The sequence below is a fragment of the Bos taurus genome, chromosome 10 (genome assembly GCF_002263795.3).
Source record: "Bos taurus isolate L1 Dominette 01449 registration number 42190680 breed Hereford chromosome 10, ARS-UCD2.0, whole genome shotgun sequence".
Lineage (NCBI taxonomy): Eukaryota > Metazoa > Chordata > Mammalia > Artiodactyla > Bovidae > Bos > Bos taurus.
Window position 1 is genome coordinate 56,929,173 of NC_037337.1, and position 21,343 is coordinate 56,950,515.

A 21,343-nucleotide genomic window follows, 5' to 3' on the forward strand; every position below is an offset into this window, starting at 1 on the left:
TCTGATGCACATTAAAATTTGAGAACCTCTATTCTCAAATTAAAAATTGAGATTACAAACAGTGGTTTACAATGCTGCCTGAAACCATATTAGAATCACTCCATGCATACCTCCCCCTACCAACTGAACAGAATCTCTATTCATTATCCTTGTTTAGTTGCTAAGTTGTGTACAACTCTTTTACAACCCCATGGACTATAGCCTGCCATGGGATTTCCCAGGCAAGAATACTGGAGTGGGTTGCCATTCCCTTCTCTCAGAGGTTTTCCTGACTCAAGAATAGAACTCCTGTCTCAGGCATTGCAGGCAGATTCTTTACCACTGCGTTATCAGGAGGGCTTCTATTCCTTGAAAGTGAAAGTTGCTCAGTCATGTCCAACTCTTTGCAACAACAGGACTATACAGTCCATGGAATTCTCCAGGCCAGAATACTGGAGTGGGTAGCCTTTCCCTTCTCCAGGGGATCTTCTCAACCCAGGGATTGAATCCAGGTCTCCTGCATTGCAGGCAGATTCTTTAGCAGCTGAGCCACAAGGGAAGCCCAAGAATACTGGAGGGGGAAGCCCATCTCTTCTCTAGCGAACCTTTCTGACCTAGGAATCGAACCAGGGTCTTCTGCATTGCAAGCAGATTCTTTACCAACTGAGCTATCAGGGAAGCCCATTGCTACTGCTGCTAAGTCACTTCAGTCGTGTCCGACTTTGTGCGACCCCATAGACGTCAGCCCACCAGGCTCCCCTGCCCCTGGGATTCTCCAGGCAAGAACACTGGAGTGGGTTGCCATTTCCTTCTTCAATGCATGAAAGTGAAAAGTGAAAGTGAAGTTGTTCAGTCGTATTCGACTTTTAGCGACCCCATGGACCGCAGCCTACCAGACTCCTCCATCCATGGGATTTTCCAGGCAAGAGTACTGGAGTGGGTTGCCATTGCCTTCTCCGAGGGAAGCTCATTAGCACCCTCTTTAATCACTTTTATGTTACCTGGTTTTTGTCTTAACTATAACTGTGCCTGAGATACCACTGATAACATTATAATGTCCATTGATCTTCCTGAAACTTGTTCTATTAATTTTTTCTTAAATGAGCTTTTATTTCTAGCTCACAGTCTACTTGAAGGTCTGGCTTTATAAGAATTATTTCATGTGCCCAAAAAGTTCCAAATATCCTTAGAGATCTTTCCTGAGCAACTACCTGTTTTTCTCCTTTGAGTTTTATCTCTGTAGCTTGAAGCTACCCCCACCCCCATTCAGATAGACTCCTTCAAGAGAGAAAAAAAAAGAAAATAACCAGTATTTGCAACTTATAAGTAAAGATTCCAACATAACAGAACTAAAGGGAAAATATTAATAAGGTTACAAAGGCTAACTACAATTTAAGGTTTTGACTTTTTTTTTTTTTGCTTTTTGCTTTTGGCTGTATTGATATCAAGTCAGTTTGGTAAGCCTGGTTATCGTATACTGATAAAATCTGACTGGAAAACAGCTCTGCTCACCACAATACCACCAATGCCACTTATTATGAGGGAAATGTAAATTAAAATCACAAACAGCTATCATCTCACACCTGTCAGGATACCTATTATCAAAGTAATAATAATAACAAAAGACAAGCACTGATGAGGCTGTGGAGAAATTAGAACCAATGCACACTGTTGGTGGGAATGCAAAATGGTAGAGCCACTTTGCAAAACAGTATGAAGTTACCTCAAAGAATTAAAACTAGAAGTACCATGTGATCCAATAATCCCATTTCTGGAAATTTATCCAAAAGAATTAACATCAGGATCTTGAAAAAATATTAGCACTTATTCACAACAACCAAGATGTAGAAACAACCTACATGTTCATTGACAGATGAGCAGAAAAGGAAAATACGGTATGTGCAGACAATGGAATACTCTTCAGTCTTTTTTTTTTTTTTCTCTTCAGTTTTAAAAAGACGGAAATTCTACAATAAGAGAAAATAAGGATGAATCTTGAGGACATTATGCTAAGTGAAATAAGCCAGTCACAGAAAGACAAATACTGCAAGATTCCGCTTAAATAAGGGTCTAGAAGAGCCAAATTCATAGACTCAAAGAGTTGAATGGTGGTGATGCTGAGCAGAAAGTGAAGAAGAACTAAAGGGCTTCTTGATGAAGGTGAAAGAGGAGAGTGAAAAAGTTGGCTTAAAGCTCAATATTCAGAAAACGAAGATCATGGCATCCAGTCCCAACACTTCATGGCAAATAGATGGGAAAACAGTGGAAACAGTGGCTGACTTTATTTTTCTGAGCTCCAAAATCACTGCAGATGGTGATTGTAGCCATGAAATTAAAAGACGCTCACTCCTTGGAAGAAAAATTATGACCAACCTAGACAGCATATTAAAAAGCAGAGACATCACTTTCTCAACAAAGGTCTGTCTAGTCAAGGCTGTGGTTTTTCCAGTGGTCATGTATGGATGTGAGAGGTGGACTTTAAAGAAAGCTGAGCACTGAAGAATTGATGCTTTTGAACTGTGGTGTTGGAGAATACTCTGGAGAGTCCCTTGGACTGCAAGGAGATCCAACCAGTCCATTTTAAAGGACATCAGTCCTGGGTGTGCATTGGAAGGACTGATGTTGAAGCTGTAACTCCAATACTTTGGCCATCTAATGCGAAGAGCTGACTCATTTGAAAAGACCCTGAAGCTGGGAAAGATTGAGGGCAGGGAGAAGGGGAAGACAGAGGAAGAGATGGTTGGAGGGCATCACTGACACAATGGACATGGGTTTGGGTGGACTCTTGGAGTTGGTTCATGGGGTCGCAAAGAGTAGGACACGACTGAGCATCTGAACTGATACTGAGCAGGCCCCTGTGGGGCTTCTGGGCATAAAGCCTTCCTGTGTCCCCCATTTCTCTGATTATAGGAAACAGCCTTCATTCAGCCTTCATGATCTTCCCTGAGTTTCAACAGGTGTATTTAAGCAGTTGCTAATTAGGGAAGGGAAGGGATGCAAGACAAGGGTGAAACAGTCGAGAAAAACAATAGTGCAGCCTTGGGGCAATGTTCTGTTTCACCATCAAAAAATATACACGACAATATCTTTAAGCTATTTTACAGATACTGAAACCCACTCCAGGTGGGAGAAGTTAAAATTAACATGGTATGCTGCCCAAAAGCATGCAGATTCCAGGAAAAACTGGAACTTGAAGGTTAATGCTTTTGACTCATACTTACCATACCAGGGACTCATCAGAAGAATGCAAGCCCATCAGTGCCTTGATCCTTATCACCTACTTACATATAAGACCTCTCCCTATTCCCCGCTGGGGTGGGGGTGGGGGCATAGTTCTTGAGGTGCTAGCCTACTGTGTTTCCTCTTTGCCTGGCAAAGAAATAAAGCCACTCTTTTTTCTCCTCCATAATCTTCTCTCTGTATTTCTGTTCAGCATCAGTGCATAGAGCCAAGATTTTGGCAATAGTAGTTGTAAGCAAGATTGAGATAGAAATTGCTAGGCAGTCAGTGTAGGACTCTGAGATCTCAGTCTTGTTTTCAATAAACATCTACTCCATTCAGTATTCTTGCCTTGAGAACCCCATGAACAGTTTGAAAAGGCAAAATGCTAGAATACTGAGAGAGGAACTCCCCAGGTCAGTAGGTGCCCAATATGCTACTAGAGATCAGTGGAGAAATAACTCCAGAAAGAATGAAGGGATGGAGCCAAAGCAAAAACAATACCCAGTTGTGGATGTGACTGGTGATAGAAGCAAGGTCCGATGCTGTAAAGAGCAATATTGCATAGGAACCTGGAATGTTAGGTCCATGAATCAAGGCAAATTGGAAGTGGTCAAACAGGAGATGGCAAGGGTGAATGTCGACATTCTAGGAATCAGCGAACTGAAATGGACTGGAATGGGTGAATTTAACTCAGATGACCATTATATCTACTTCTGCGGGCAGGAATCCCTCAGAAGAAATGGAGTAGCCATTATGGTCAACAAAAGAGTCCGAATGCAGTACTTGGATGAAATCTCAAAAACGACAGAATGACCTCTGTTCGTTTCCAAGGCAAACCATTCAATATCACAGTAATCCAAGCCTATGCCCCAACCAGTAATGCTGAAGAAGCTGAAGTTGAATGGTTCTATGAAGACCTACAAGATCTTTTAGAACTAACAACCAAAAAAGATGTCCTTTTCATTATAGGAGACTGGAATGCAAAAGTAGGAAGTCAAGAAACACCTGGAGTAACAGGCAAATTTGGCCTTGGAATATGGAATGAAACAGGGCAAAGGCTAATAGAGTTTTACCAAGAGAATGCACTGGTCAAAGCAAACACCTTCTTCCAACAACACAAGAGAAGACTCTATACATGGACATCACCAGATGGTCAACACCGAAATCAGATTGATTATATTCTTTGCAGCCAAAGATGGAGAAGCTCTATACAGTCAGCAAAAATAAGACCGGGAGCTAACTGTGGCTCAGATCATGAGCTCCTTATTGCCAAATTCAGACTGAAATTGAAGAAAGTAGGGAAAACCACTAGACCATTCAGGTATGACCTAAATCAAATCCCTTATGATTATACAGTGGAAGTGAGAAATAGATTTATGGCACTAGATCTGATGGATAGAGTGCCTGATGAGCTATGGACTGAGGTTCATGACATTGTACAGGAGACAGGGATCAAGACCATCCCCATGGAAAAGAAATGCAAAAAAGCAAAATGGCTGTCTGGGGAGGGCTTACAAATAGCTGTGAAAAGAAGAGAAGTGAAAAGCAAAGGAGAAAAGGAAAGATAAAAGCATCTGAATGCAGAGTTCCAACGAATAGCAAGAAGAGATAAGAAAGCGTTCCTCAGCAATCAATGCAGAGGAAATAGAGGAAAACAACAGGATGGGAAAGACTAGAGATGTCTTCAAGAAAATAGAGATACCAAGGGAACATTTCATGCAAAGATGGGCTTGATAAAGGACAGAAATGGTATGGACCTAACAGAAGCATAAGATATTAAGAAGAGGTGGCAAGAATACACAGAAGAACTGCACAAAAAACATCTTCACCACCCAGATAATCACGATGGTGTGATCACTCACCTAGAGCCAGATATCCTGGAATGTGAAGTCAAGTGGGCCTTAGAAAGCATCACTATGAACAAAGCTAGTGGAAGTGATGGAATTCCAGTTGAGCTATTTCAAATCCTGAAAGATGATGCTGTGAAAGTGCTACACTCAATATGCCAGCACATTTGGAAAACTCAGCAGTGGCCACAGGACTGGAAAAGGTCAGTTTTCATCCCAATCCCAAAGAAAGGCAATGCCAAAGAATGCTCAAACTACCATACAATTGTACTCATCTCACATGCTAGTAAAGTAATGCTCAAAATTCTCCAAGCCAGGCTTCAGCAATATGTGAACCATGAACTTCCATATGTTCAAGATGGTTTTAGAAAAGGCAAAGGAACCACAGATCAAATTGCCAACATCCGCTGGATCATGGAAAAAGCAAGAGAGTTCCAGAAAAACATCTATTTCTGCTTATGACTATGCCAAAGCCTTTGACTGTGTGGATCACAATAAACTGTGGAAAATTCTTCAAGAGATGGGAATACCAGACCACCTGATCTGCCTCTTGAGAAATTTGTATGCAGGTCAGGAAGCAACAGTTAGAACTGGACATGGAACAACATGTCCAGTTGTTTTTTTTTTTTTTTTTTTTCACATTGACATTTTTATTAACGCCAACTGTTTTTTAATTATTATTTTTTTAAAACAATAGCACAAAAATGTTTCAAGGAAGCAGTCTCACAATCTGATGATCTTCTGAAATACAGTTAAGCCACACCAAATATGAATTCCTGTTAATAACACACAAAAATATTTTTTTTTTTAAAGAAAAAGAAAAGAAAAAAAGTAGGGAAAGAGGAAAGGAATGAGATTTAGAGTTAAAACTCACTGGATTATGTTGGTGAGGCTTGTTAGTAGGATACACTGTGGAAGCAGAGTGGCACACACAGGCTTACAGTCTTTTTTTTAAATCAGTTACCACTAATACATGGGCCCTGCATCAGCAACCACTGACTTCTTACAGGCCGAACTGAACCAGAAGCCAGTGCTGATACTGTCAGAAAGAGGGTCAACAGTTGGCCTGTCATTTTTAGCAGAATAACTCCTTCAGAAAGCCCTGGCTGAAAACTTTTCATTAGGTTCCAAATAGGAAAAGGAGTACGTCAAGGCTGTATATTGTCACCCTGCTTATTTAACTTCTATGCAGAGTACCTCATGAGAAACGCTGGGCTGGAAGAAACACAAGCTGGAATCAAGATTGCCGGGAGAAATATCAATAACCTCAGATATGCAGATGACATGACCCTTATGGCAGAAAGTGAGAGGAACTAAAAAGCCTCTTGATGAGAGTGAAAGTGGAGAGTGAAAAAGTTGGCTTAAAGCTCAACATTCAGAAAATGAAGACTATGGCATCTGGTCCCATCACTTCATGGCAAATAGATGGGGAAACAGTGGAAACAGTGTCAGACTTTATTTTTTTGGGCTCCAAAATCACTGCAGATAGTGACTGCAGCCACGAAATTAAAAGATACTCTTTGGAAGAAAAGTTATGACCAACCTGCTGCTGCTGCTGCTAAGTCGCTTCAGTCCTGTCCGACTCTATGCGACCCCATAGATGGCAGCCCATCAGGCTCCTCCGTCCCTGAGATTCTCCAGGCAAGAACACTGGAGTGGGTTGCCATTTCCTTCTCCAATGCAGGAAAGTGAAAAGTGAAAGTGAGGTCGCTCAGTCGTGTCCGACTCTTATCGACCCCATGGACTGCAGCCTACCAGACTCCTCCATCCATGGTATTTTCCAGGCCAGAGTATTGGAGTGGGGTGCCATTGCCTTCTCCAACCTAGATAGCATATTGAAAAGCAGAGACATTACTTTGCCAACAAAGGTCCGTCTAGTCAAGGTTATGGCTTTTCCAGTGGTCATGTATGGATGTGAGAGTTGGACTGTGAAGAAAGCTGAGCATTGAAGAATTGATGCTTTTGAACTGTGGTGTTGGAGAAGACTCTTGAGAGTCACTTGGCTGCAAGGAGATCCAACCAGTCCGTTCTAAAGGAGATCAGTCCTGGGTGTTCTTTGGAAGGAATGATGCTAAAGCTGAAACTCCAGTACTTTGGCCACCTCATGCGAAGAGTTGACTCATTGGAAAAGACCCTGATGCTGGGAGGGATTGGGGGCAAGAGGAGAAGGGGACGACAGAGGATGAGATGGCCGGATGGCATCACTGACTCGATGGACACGAGTTTGAGTGAATTCCGGGAGATGGTGATGGACAGGGAGGCCTGGCATGCTGTGATTCATGGGGTCGCAGAGAGTTGGACACGACTGAGTGACTGAACTGATACCCTTTGTCCCAAATTCCTGCAACATGGCTTTGGTCTGATAAATAATCAACACTCATATCCAGGGAAGGGCAGTAATTAACTTCTGTTCCATATGCCTGAGAAAAAAAACAACTGGTGATCATTAATCTTTAGCCCACACATCTCGTCCATTGTAAAATGGTCAGAGGGCATGAAAAAGGGTGGCAACTTAACCTGAGGTTCAAGAGAAGCCACCTTTAAACTGATTATGAAATCAGTTTAGAAATCAGTTAGAAATGATGTGTTTTAAGGACAGGAGTCAACCAAAAAATGTACATATTAATACTGGTAAGGATATAAACTTCTATAAGTCCTGCCTTTGGGGGACTCTTTACCCTCTCTCAGCATCTATGCTGAGACCTTTGTACTTTCCTTCTCTTTAGAACTCGGATTCCCATTTCAAGATGAACAAGCTCTAGAAATCTGTTGTACAACATTATATCTGTAGTCAACAGCACTGCATTGTCCACTTAAAATTTTGTTATGGAGTAGAAGTGTTCTAACTACAGTACATTTATATTGTATTGTTGTTTTTCGGTCACTCAGTCATGTCTGACTCTTTGTGACCACTTGGACGACAGCATGCCAGGCTTCCCTGTCCTTTACCCAATGGAGCTTGCTCAAACTCATGTCCATTGAGTCAGTGATACCATCCAACCATCTTATCCTCTGTCGTCCCCTTCTCCTCTTGTCTTCAATCTTTCCCAACGTCAGAGTCTTTTCTAATAAGTCAGCTCTTTGCATCAGGTGGCCCAAATATTGGAACTTCAGCTTCAGCATCAGTCCTTCCAATGAATATTCAAGATTGACTTCCTTTAGGATGGACTGGTTTGATCTCCTTGCAGTCCAAGGGACTCTCAAGAGTCTTCTCCAATACCACAGTTCAAAAGCATCAATTCTTTGGTGCTCAGCCTTCTTTATGGTCCAACTCTCACATCCATACATGACTACTGGAGAAACCATATCTTTGACTAGATGAACCTTATTTGGCAAAGTGATATCTATGCTTTTTAATATGCTGTCTAAGTTTGTCATAGTTTTTCTTCCAAGGAGCAAGCATCTTTTAATTTCATGGTTGCAGTAACTATCTGCCATGATTTTCGAGCCCAAGAAAATAAAGTCTCTCACTGTTTCTATTGTTTCCCCATCTATTTGCCATGAAGTGATGGGACCAGATACCATGATCTTCATTTCTTGACTGTTGAGTTTTATATTGTATAGGTTTTAAACATTGTAAAATGTTGAGTTTTATATTTCTATTGAGTTTTTTAGAATGTTGAGTTTTATATATTTATATTGTACATTTGTATATATATTTGATGAATAAATAAATATGAAAGAAATTATTAATAAAATTTTATAGATAAAATTTTTTCAAAACATAGCATCAGTGGAGAGGAAAGTGGTAAACAGCATCCTTGGCAGTTAAAAAAGTTTACAAAACACACTTTGGAGTTATCTGTCAAATGGAGCTGACAGGAAATGGTGTTTCTGAAGGCAGCATGTGTGTCTGAGGGAAGGAAGAAAGGGCTGATTGCATCCCAAACCAGAGAGAAGGAAAGGATTCTTTTAGGCTGCCCATCTTACCCTAATAGCCAGAGACTAAGGCTTAGATGGATCTACCAAAGCGGATTTGATGGTCAGCAACCTACTGACTGAAGTTTTTGGTGGAGGTTCTAGGTTGTAGTTACTTGGAGCAGGATCCTATGGGAGTGCAAGATCAGAACCAGGAGGACAGTATAAGATCAGGTCACAAGTATACATAGAGCTGAACAAAGAGAGTTAGAGAACCAAGAAATAAAGCCAAGCAAGGCAGATAACAAAACAATTTTAGGGTAATCCTTGATATAGTAGAATTAACAACTCTTCTAAGGAAAAAATTACAAGAACACCCTAGATCTATTAAAAAAAAATTCCAGTTTCCTTTATGCATTAACCTTGAACGGCCAAGTTAAAAATCTTAACTCAGAAGAGCCCTCCTCAACCAGGGAAAGATGACCTACAGAGCCTTAGACCTCATTTGAGTGGCTATGGACAAACCTAGTAAGATGTGATGGAGAAGGCAATGGCACCCCACTCCAGTACTCCTGCCTGGAAAAGCCCATGGACGGAGGAGCCTGGAAGGCTGCAGTCCATGGGGTCGCTGAGGGTCAGACACGACTGAGCGACTTCACTTTCACTTTTCACTTTCCTGCATTGGAGAAGGAAATGGCAACCCACTCCAGTGTTCTTGCCTGGAGAATCCCAGGGACGGGGGAGCCTGGTGGGCTGAAGTCTATGGGGTTGCACAGAGTCGGACACGACTGAAGTGACTTAGCAGCAGTAAGTGTGAATCTTGCCTCTAAATGGACACTATTGCTCATTAGGGATTTTGCTGAAATGACAAGATTTGTTTTGCTTGGGTTTGCAATGGCAGTAATGACATTAAAAATACCACCCATAAAACAGCTATCATCATCTGATTCATTTCTTGACATGAGCTTGTATTTTGTGATAATTTGAAAAAACAACAGTGAAGTTAATGCCTCATTACTTAAAACCTCCAAGGTTAGACACTCAAACTTAAATTCAATCACAAAAATACATGCACAGCTAATTCACATTTTACAACAACTATCATCAATCATCATTTGTGCACTAAGAGATTTGCACACACCTCGTATACTGTACAACAACCCCCCCACCCCCACCCCCAGTCATCCAATTTTCAGCAAATCTATTACAGCTGCAAAGCCAAAGTACAGGAAATGCAGCTTGAAACTCCAAGGGAAAAGGAAGAACTTAAACTGGAGATGTTCCTTCAACAATACATGAGGGCCAGAATGAGGCAGAGTTTTCAAATCCAAAGGGCCAAAGTATACAAGTTAATTTCTCTGCATGTCAATTCTTTTCATTTGTTAAATGACAGAAAGATTACTTCTGCATATACCTCACAGGCTTGTTTGTTCTATTAATTTTTTCTTAAATGAACTTTTATCTCTAGCTCACAGTCTAATTAAAGGCTTGTTAAAGGTTCAGTTCAGTTCAGTCGCTCAGTCGTGTCCAACTCTCTGCGACCCCATGAATCGCAGCACACCAGGCCTCTCTGTCCATCACCAACTCCCGGAGTTCACTCAAACTCATGTCCATCAAGTCGGTGATGCCATCCGGCCATCTCATCCTCTGTCGTCCCCTTTTCCTCCTGCCCCCAATCCCTCCCAGCATCAGAGTCTTTTCCAATGAGTCAACTCTTCACGTGAGGTGGCCAAAGTACTGGAGTTTCAGCTTTAGCTTCATTCCTTCCAAAGAACACCCAGGACTGATCTCCTTTAGAATGGACTAGTTGGGTCTTCTTACAGTCCCTGGGACTCTCAAGAGTCTTCTCCAACACCACACTTAAAAAGCATCAATTCTTCAGTGCTCAGCTTTCTTCACAGCCAACTCTCACATCCATACATGACCACAGGAAAAACCATAGCCTTGACTAGACGGACCTTTATTGGCAAAGTAATGTCTCTGCTTTTGAATATGCTATCTAGGTTGGTCATAACTTTCCTTCCAAGGAGTAAGTGTCTTTTAATTTCATGGCTGCAGTCACCATCTGCAGTGATTTTAGTAACAACTATCATGGCCCTGCAAAATGGTGGACGATATATCTTCAGTGTGGAATCCATGAACAAAGGTCATTAGCTCTTTTCCATCACCATGTTGGGTGAAAGAGTGCTGATCATATTTGAGTAGACCCAGTGACCAGCCCATGTAGACATAGACTCTCAGATGAAGGAGACTGAAAGTCTGGTATATTTCAGGATGTACTAAAAGGCTTCCCAAGTAGCTCAGAGGAAAAGAATCCACCAGAAATGCAGAATTGGTTTGATCCCTGAATCAGGAAGACCCTTGGAGAAGGAAATGGTAACCCACTCCAGTACTCTTGCCTGAGAAATTCTGTGATGGGAGGAGCCTGGTGGGCTCAGGCTATGGAATCGCAAAAGAGTCCTACAGGACTCCAGGACTAAACAACAACAACTGAAAGGAAACATGGCCTCCTGTAGAAATCAAAAAAATTTCTCACCTAAAGTCTGGGAAAATGCAAAACTGATATCTGAGAAATAATGCGTCATGGACAAGATTGTATATAACCAGAACTAACTGTATGGGTCTTATTATGGGTAACATTAATTACAGGAGAAGCCTTTATTCAGTGTTTACAATGTGATGTTCATTCAATTCAGTCTAGGAGATAAATATGGGTATGTCCATTTTAAAGATCAGGAAAGTGAGACTCAGAGAGGTGAAGTGACTTATGGCCACACATAAATGAAAAGGATAAATGTCAGCACTGAGGTTTGACATCAGATATTTCTGACTTTGGAGCCAATGTTCTTAATTGTTATGGAATTGATCTGCAGAGTAATAAAGTCAGCTATTTTCAACAAATTATCTTCTTAAGTTCAGAAAACCTCAAGCTAAAGGATTCTTTCACAGATAGTTATATATGACCACCTAAACTGGAAAGACTATGCCAAAGACTGAATATTTGTGCCTCCTCAAAATCCATATGTTGAAACTTAATCCCCAATGTGATGATGTTTGAAAGTGAGTCCTTTGTCAGGTGACTAGGTCATGTGGGTGGATCTTTCATGAATGGGATTAGTATCTTTTAAATAAAAGCACAAGAGAACTCCTTCACCACTTCTGTCACATGAATACACAATAATATCACTACATATAAGCCAGGAAGTGAGTCCCCACTAGACACTGAATCTGCCAGTGCTCTGATTTTGGACTTTAGCTTCCAGAACTGTGAGCAATAAATTTCTGTTGTTGTGTCTATAGTATCTTGTCATAGCAACATAAATGAACTAAGACACTCTACCTAATTATTATAGTCAGAGTTCAGGGATACAGAAATTCTAAAAAAAAAAAAAAAGGATTGGTTTAGAAGATGCATATATATAAGTGTAATATTACTTAGCCAAAAAAAGAATGAAATGTTATCATTTTCAGCAACATGAATGGACCTAGAGATTGTCATACTAAGTGAAGTGAATCAGACACAAACAGCCAAATATTATACAATTTCACTTATATGTGAAATCTAAAAAATAACACAAATTAATCTAGATAGAAAACAGAAACAGACATATAAAACAAATTTATGGTTACCAACAGGGATAACAGAGTGAGGAGGAGGGATAAATTAAGAGTATGGGATTAACAGGTATAAACTACTATACATAAAAAAGCAACAGGATTTACTGTATAGCACAGGGAACTATATTCAATATTTTTAATAACCTATAATAGAAAACAATCTGAAATATATATGTGTATACATATATATATATACACACATATATATCTGACTCATTTTTGTACACCTGAAGCTAAGACAATATTATAAAACAATTATCTTTTGATTAAAAAATGTAAAAATATTTCCTCCTCTTCCTCTAGAAATCTTATACAAAAGTAATAATGGAAAAAATAAAACCTTAACAACTAAAGAAACGGAAGTTCCAGCAGTGGGAAGAATTTTTCTACAAGTACAGCAGATGAAGGAGTGGTATCCGATGGTGCAAGAGGAGAAAGTCATCGTTCAGAAGAAGCACAGAGTTACAGCTAAGGAGGGCACCAGTCCAAGAAAACTATGGAAACATCAGAATAACAAAAGGCTAAAGTTAGAGCTAAGTGTGAAACTAAAAACACTGTGTGTGCATGCTCACTTGTTCAATCACGTCCAACTGTTTGCAACCCCATGGACTCTAGCCCACCAGGTTCCTTTGTCCATGGTATTTCCCAGGCAAGAATACTGGAGTGGGTTGCCATTCCCTCCTCCAGGGGATCTTCCTAACCCAAGGATGGAACCCGAGTCTCTGGTGTCTCCTGCATTGGCGGGTGGATTCTTTACCACTGAGCCACTTGGAAATTACTTGAAAATAGGTCAATAAAACAGTGAATCACCATCTCCAATTCCTCCTTTTCTCTTGTGTCTAGCACCTTCAAGGCAGTTAGGCATCCATCCTATAGGCAAAGCTATCAGCAGTTTTCTCTCTTAAGAAACTCTCAAGAGAAGACATGTAGGTTTTAGGGAGTTTTGCTCTTTTATGGGTCCCCCTGCGGCTGTGAGTTACCCACTTTGTCATCCAAGGGTTAAATAGCTCTGCTAGCATAACACAAATTCTCAATCAGATTTTTAGTTATCTCACTTTGAAATATGGGCAAACAAGCTAAGATCATCAGATATTTGAGCAAACTGCCTAGAATGTTAAAAAGATACAAAAATAAATAGTAAGAAACATGGCCTTTGGGAGGAAAGACAAAATAATTTTGGAGACAGAGGGAAAAAAACAAACCAAAGAATCCCCACAACTCTAATCAATACCCTCAGAGAGATTTGAGAAGGCAATGAAACCACAGTTGATATAAAAATAAAACAATACAGCTTTAGCTTCTTGAAGTCATGTTAGACTGAATAATTTGAAAAACCTTCCTTCGGCAAATCCCCTAGATGAGGTATAAATGACAACACATATACTTATGCATTATTGAGCTCCCTAAAAAGTGTGGGGGAGATCCATAAAAGGGAAATGAAAACAGAATTTTAAGGGAATAGATCCAGAAACCAGTATGTTGTTGAGAAGAGGTCACCCTGATAGCGAGTACTGTTAAGCAGAACCTAGAACTTGAGGGTTAGTGGTAATAATATGGAATGGATGACTGTACCTTAGACCAGTGAAAAGTTAGAGATGAAACTGAAAACTCCACCAAAAGTCAGTACACGTGAAGGTGCTGCAGACTCAATGATGGTTAGAAATTTGTTTGATGTGAAGTAAGAAAATGAGGAATCTTGTCTTCACTACATTTCTAGGTGGAATATAAAATAATGAAGATACTAGTATCTACTGAGAATTTTTAACCATCAACCAGCTCTTGAATGGGTTTGAGACTCAAATTCTACAATGTGTTCAGTCATGGAAACAGTATACCAAGAAATTAAGCAACTGGTCCTAGCTTAATAATGTCCCTAACACTTTAACTAACACATATTTTTCTTTGAAGAATGCATTATCAACCCAGGGCTTTTGAGGTATCAATTAAGTTCAAGCAAATATAAGCTCACAATAAAAAATAACATCATAAACATAAGAAGGTGAGCTGCCATGGTTAAGAGTCAGCAGAACCAACCAACCTGGCTTCCCAGGTGGCCTTAGTGGTAAAGAACTACTTGCTAAGGCAGGAGATGTAAGAGATGTGGGTTCGATTCCTGGTCAGGAAGATACCCTGGAAGAGAACATGGCAACCCACTCTAGTATTCTTGCCTGGAGAATCCCATGGACAGAGAAGTCTGGCAGGCTATAGTCCATAGGACTGCAAAGAGTCAGATGCAACTTAAGCAACTTAGCATGCATGCACAGAACTAACCAACCACAAAAGTTTGGCACTGATATACTTCAAATACTGGAGTGATCAGACATAGACCAAAATGACTGTCATAAAAATGTCTAAGTTGGTATGAACAAGATATGAACAAGGAAAAAAGATTATAAGAAAATTATTGACATGCAAATAAACCAAGCTAGCTTCTAACAATGAAAAACACTCTTTGAAATTTAAAACTCATTGAATAGCTTAAAAATCAGATTGGCATGGTGGTGAAACAACTGGATATCCACATGCAAAAAGAAATAAATCTAGACACAAACATTCAACACTTCACAAAAATTAACGCAAAATCAATCATAGACTTAAACATAAAAGTATAAAATTCCTAGAAGATAAGACAGAAGAAAGTCTAGATAACACTGGGATTGGTGATGATAATTGTTTAAATGTACTAACAAAGGCATGATCCATGAAAGAAATAATTGATAAGATAGACATCATTAAAATTTCAAACTTCTGCTCTATCTCCCTCTGGAGATTTCTGTTAAATCACTGTCAATAAATAAGACAAACCACAAACTGGGAGAAAATATTGCAAAAGATACATCTGGATAAAGGATTATTATCCAAAATATACAAAGAACTCTTAAAACTCATCAATAATAAAACAAATAGCATGATTTTAAAATGGCCAAAAAATACAAACACATCACCAAAGATGATATACAGATGGCAAATCAGCTTTTGAAAAAAATGTTCATCGTGTATCCCTGGGTGGTACTCAGTTGCTAAGTCATATCTGACTCTTTGTGATCCCATGGACTGTAGTCCATGGAGAAGGCAATGGCACCCCACTCTAGTACTCTTGCCTGGAAAATCCCATGGATGGAGGAGCCTGGTGGGCTGCAGTCCATGGGGTCACTAAGAGTTGGACACAACTGAGCGAATTCACTTTCACTTTTCACTTTCATGCATTGAAGAAGGAAATGGCAACCCACTCCAGTGTTCTTGCCTGGAGAATCCCAGGGACGTGGGGGGCCTGGTGGGCTGCCGTCTATGGGGTCACACAGAGTCGGACACGACTGAAGCGACTTAGCAGCAGCAGCAGCAGCAGGACTGTAGTCCATAAGGCTCCTCTGTCCATGGACTTTTCCAGGCAAGAATACTGGAGTGGGTTGTCATTTCTTTCTCCAGAGCATCTTCCCAATTCAGGGATCGAACCCATCTCCTGAGCATCCTGCATTGGCAGGTGGATTCTTTACTGCTGAGCCACCTGACCAACCAGCAATTGGGTTCCACGGTATTCAACCAAATAAGTCGAAAACTAATCTCCACATAAAAATCTGAACACAGATGTATATAGAAGATTTATTCATAATTGCTGAAACTTGGAAACAAGCAAGATGTCTAGTAAGGCAAATGGATAAATAAATGATGGTGCCTCCAGACAATGAACTATCAGTGCAGAGCCATCAAACCATGAAAAAACATGGGGAAATCTTAAATGAACATCACTAAGTGAAAAGAGCCAATCTGAAAAGCCCACACAGTGTATGATTCCAACTATAGGATATTCTGAAAAAAGGCAAAACTATGGATACAATGAGAAAAACAAAGTTTGTCAAGGGTTGGGGAGAAGGAGAAATAAATAGGAAAAGCACAGTAGATTTTTAGGGCAAAAAAACTGTTCTATATGATACTATAACGGGGTGTGTGTGTGTTGTGTGTGTGAGTGTGTGTGTGTGCACGCACACTTAGTTGCTCAGTTGTGTCCAAATCTTTGCGACCTCAGGGACTGTAGCCCATCAGACCTCTCTGCCTATGATTTTTCTGGCTAGAATACTAGAGTGTACTTCCTTCTTCAGGGGATCTTCCCAATCCATGGATCAAACTCACATCTCCTGTGTCTCCTGAATTGGCAGGTGGACTCTTTACCACTGAGCCACCTGGAAAGGTCATAATGTTGGATGCATGTCTTTATACATTTGTCAAAACCCACAGAATGCATACCATCAAGAATAAACCCAAGGTAAACTGTGGACTATGGGTGCTAATGATGTAGACTCATTAACTCTAACAAATGTACCACTTTGGTGGGGATGCTGATAATGAAGGTTTAACTTTAGAAAAATCTATTAATGTAATTAGCTATATTAAGAGATGAATAAGAAAATAGGAATTATTTGAGTAGATCTATAAAACTTATTTTATAATATTCATAATAAGACTAATTTTAGTAAATTAGAAATAGAACCTAATTAACCTTATAAGAGTTATCTCACAAACAATAACTACAAATTTCATATATAAAGATTCTCTTAAACATTAGAAACAAGGCACTGAAGTCTAGTTCCTGCTTCTGTTCAGTACTGTATTAAATATTACAGCAAACACAATAAAACAATAGAAAGAAACAGGCCATAAGAAAAAACTAACTTTTGCACAAAAATATGATTGCCAAATAGAAACTCCAAAAAACTATTATTATGAATTAGAGAATTTGGCTAGTTGGTTAAATATAAGTACATAAAAAGTTATACATCTATCTACTGGCAACAATATGTTAGAAATAATACATTAAAATATCACTTCTAATAGCAAAAACATATAAGCTACTTAGGAATAAACATTAAAAAGGATGTCCAAATCCTTTATTAGAACAATAGTATTTTATTAAAATATGTTAGCGTTTTACTTATACGCTTCTCTGCTGTTAGTGGTTACTACTGAGAACATAACATGTAGGCTTGACTTAATAGGGATGAATGTAAGTCTCTATGTCTGTGAAAATACAAGGAACTGAAACACATTAACCCTTGAACTTTCTGTTCTATATTTGACATATATTTGAATTTTACTTATATTTCAAACTCTGGAAGACATTACAATTATTGTCTTATACAATTAATATTCATTTAGATTTACCCACAGATTCATCCTTTCTAGTATTCTCTATTTATTCCATATTTCCACGTTTTCTTCTGGGATAATTTTATTTCTGCTTAAATAATTCCATTTAGTATTTATTTTTATTTTTAAATTAGCTTCCTTTCAGTGTGTAATTTGCCTACAATGAGTTTTACCAACTTTAAGTGTATTTTTTTCAGAATGATAAATGTTCTTTTATTTTGCAAAAAATATCTTTATTTCACATTTATATTTGAAGATATTTTCACTGGATATAGACTTTTAGGGTGGTAGTTGCTTTCAAAACTACAAACAGTTCTCTTGCTTTCATGATTTTCTTTTGAGATATCCACTATAAATTGTATTAATGGTAGTGGTATAGTCGCTAAGTCGTGTCCAACTCTTGCGACCCCAGGAACTGTAGCCTGCCAGGTTCCTTTGTCCATGGGATTTCCTAGGCAAGAATACTGGAGTGGGTTTCCATTTCCTTTTCCAGGGGATCTTCCTGACTCAGAGATTGAACTTGAGTCTCCTGCATTGCAGGCAGATACTTTACTGCTGAGCCATTCAGGTAAGCCCCATAAATTATATTACCTGTTCTTTATATTTTTTTTTAACTTTACAATATTGTATTGGTTTTGCCATATATCAACATGAATCCGCCACAGGTATACACATGTTCCACATCCTGAACCCTCCTCCCTCCTCCCTCCCCATACCATCCCTCTGGGTTGTCCCAGTGCACCAGCCCCAAGCATCCAGTATGGTACATTGAACCTGGACTGGTGACTCGTTTCATATATGATATTATACATGTTTCAATGCCACTCTCCCAAATCATCCCACCGTCTCCCTCTCCCACAGAGGCCAAAAGACTGTTCTATACATCATTGTCTCTTTTGCTGTCTCGTATACAGGGTTATCATTACCATCTTTCTAAATTCCATATATATGCGTTAGAATACTGTATTGGTGTTTTTCTTTCTGGCTTACTTCACTCTGTATAATAGGCTCCAGTTTCATCTACATCATAAGAACTGCTTCAAATGTATTCTCTTTAATGGCTGAGTAATACTCCATTGTATATATGTACCACAGCTTTCTTATCCATTCATCTGCTGATGGACATCTAGGTTGCTTCCACGTCCTGGCTATTATAAACAGTGTTGCGATGAACATTGGGGTACACGTGTCTCTTTCAATTCTGATTTCCTCAGTGTGTATGCCCAGCAGTGGGATTGCTGGGTCATAAGGTAGTTCTATTTCCAGTTTTTTAAAGAATCTCCACACTGTTCTCCATAGTGGCTGTACTAGTTTGCATTTCCACCAACAGTGTAAGAGGATTCCCTTTTCTCCACACCCTTTCCAGCATTTATTGCTTGTAGACTTTTAGATTGTAGCCATTCTGACTGGCATGAAATGGTACCTCGTTGTGGTTTTGATTTGCATTTCTCTAATAATGAGTGATGTTGAGCATCTTTTCATGTGTTTGTTAGCCATCTGTATGACTTCTTTGGAGAAATGTCTATTTAGTTCTTTGGCCCATTTTTTGATTGGGTCATTTATTTTTCTGGAATTGAGCTGTAGGAGTTGCTTGTATATTTTTGAGATTAGTTGTTTGTCAGTTGCTTCATTTGTTATTATTTTCTCCCATTCTGAAGGCTGTCTTTTCACCCTGCTTATAGTTTCCTTTGTTGTGCAGAAGCTTTTAAGTTTAATTAGGTCGCATTTGTTTATTTTTGCTTTATTTCCAATATTCTGGGAGGTGGGTTATAGAGGATCCTGATGTGATGTATGCTGGAGAGTGTTTTGCCTATGTTCTCCTCTAGGAGTTTTATTACCCGTTCTTTAAAAGGAATGTCTTTTTTTTTTTCCTGATAGCTGTAATGTGTTTTTCTCTTTGCTTTGCTTTTTAGCATTTTATCAATCAGATGTCTTGGTATGTTTTTCTCATATTTATGCTATTTTGAGTTTATATAACTCCTTGAGTCTGGGAATTGATGTCATTTAGGTTTGGAAAAATTTATGGCTAGCATCTCCACCAATATTGTTTTTGTCCCACCCTACTTTCCACTTACTCTGAGACATGACTCTGAGAATACATTTTTAGACAAAGACACTGTGTCATATGTCTTTTATATTCTTTTCCATATCTCTATGTTTTTCTCTTTGTACTTGAGTCTGTATATTTTCTATTGCTCTGCTTTCTGATTTCAATCTTCTTCTATGTCTAATCTTTACTAAATCCATCTACTGGATCCTTAATTTCAACTATTATGTATTTTAGAACTAGGATTTTCATTTCAGTTCTCTTTATGACTCAAGTTCTCTGGAGAATTTCTCTATTTTGTCATTTATTTTCTTGATTTATTAATCACAATTATTTTAAAGTCATATCTGATGTCTCTAATGTCTCTATCACATATAATTCTACTATACGGTTTTTTCTCTTCAGTTCAGTTCAGTTCAGTCGCTCAGTCGTGTCTGACTCTTTGCCACAGGAATTGCAGCACGCCAGGCCTCCCTGTCCATCACCAACTCCCAGAGTCCACCCAAACCCATGTCCATTGAGTCGGTGATGCCATCCAACCATCTCATCCTCTGTCATCCCTATCTCTTCCTGCCCTCAATCTTTCCCAGCATCAGGGTCCTTTCAAATGAGTCAGCTTTCCGCATCAGGTGGCCAAAGTATTGGAGTTTCAGCTTCAACATCAGTCCCTCCAATGAACACCCAGGACTGATCTCCTTTAGGATGGACTAGTTGGATCTCCTTGCAGTCCAAGGGACTCTCAAGAGTCTTCTCCAACACCACAGTTCAAAAGCATCAATTCTTCAGCGCTCAGGTTTCTTCAGTCCAACTCTCACACCCATGCATGACTACTGAAAAAACCATAGCTTTGACTAGATGGACCTTTGTTGGCAAAGTAATGTCTCTGCTTTTGAATATGCTGTCTAGGTTGGTCATAACTTTTCTTTCAAAGAGCAAGCGTCTTTTAATTTCATGGCTGCAATCACCATCTGCAGTGATTTTGGAGCCCAGAAAAATAAAGTCAGCACTGTTTCCACTGTTTCCCCATCTGTTTGTCATGAAGTGATGGGACCAGATGCCATGAATTCGTTTTCTGAATGTTGAGCTTTAAGCCAGTTTTTCACTCTCCTCTTTCACTTTCATCAAGGCTTATTCTCTTAGTTTTGGTCATTTGATCCTGTATTCTTCTTTGCCGATTAATTTTTCATTGAATGCCAGACATTGTTTGTAAAAATAACAGAGATAATTAGAGACTCTTTTTTGGTATTATACTTCTCCAGAGAAGATTTTTGCTTTCCTCTTGTTGAAGTGGTAAAATAAGAATAGATCACCTTAGTACATGATTTGGAGTGAGTTTCTTTTGAAATTTGGTTGTACCCTTTTACGTGTGCTTAAGAGTAAGTGCACGCTTACTCCCAGGAGTAGTTCTCTAAATAGAAACCTGAAATTATTGAGAGCATTCCTCCCGCTTGGTCCACCCAAGGACTCTAATTTGTGTTTGTTTCTTCCAGACCACAATGCTGAAAAAACTGCATCTCAGCTTCCCAACCACTGAGCTACTACTTTTTTGCTCTAATTTATTCTCAGTCCCAACCCCACTACAAATCAGCAAATTTCTCAAAGGGAATAACACTGTAGGATATCTTATTTT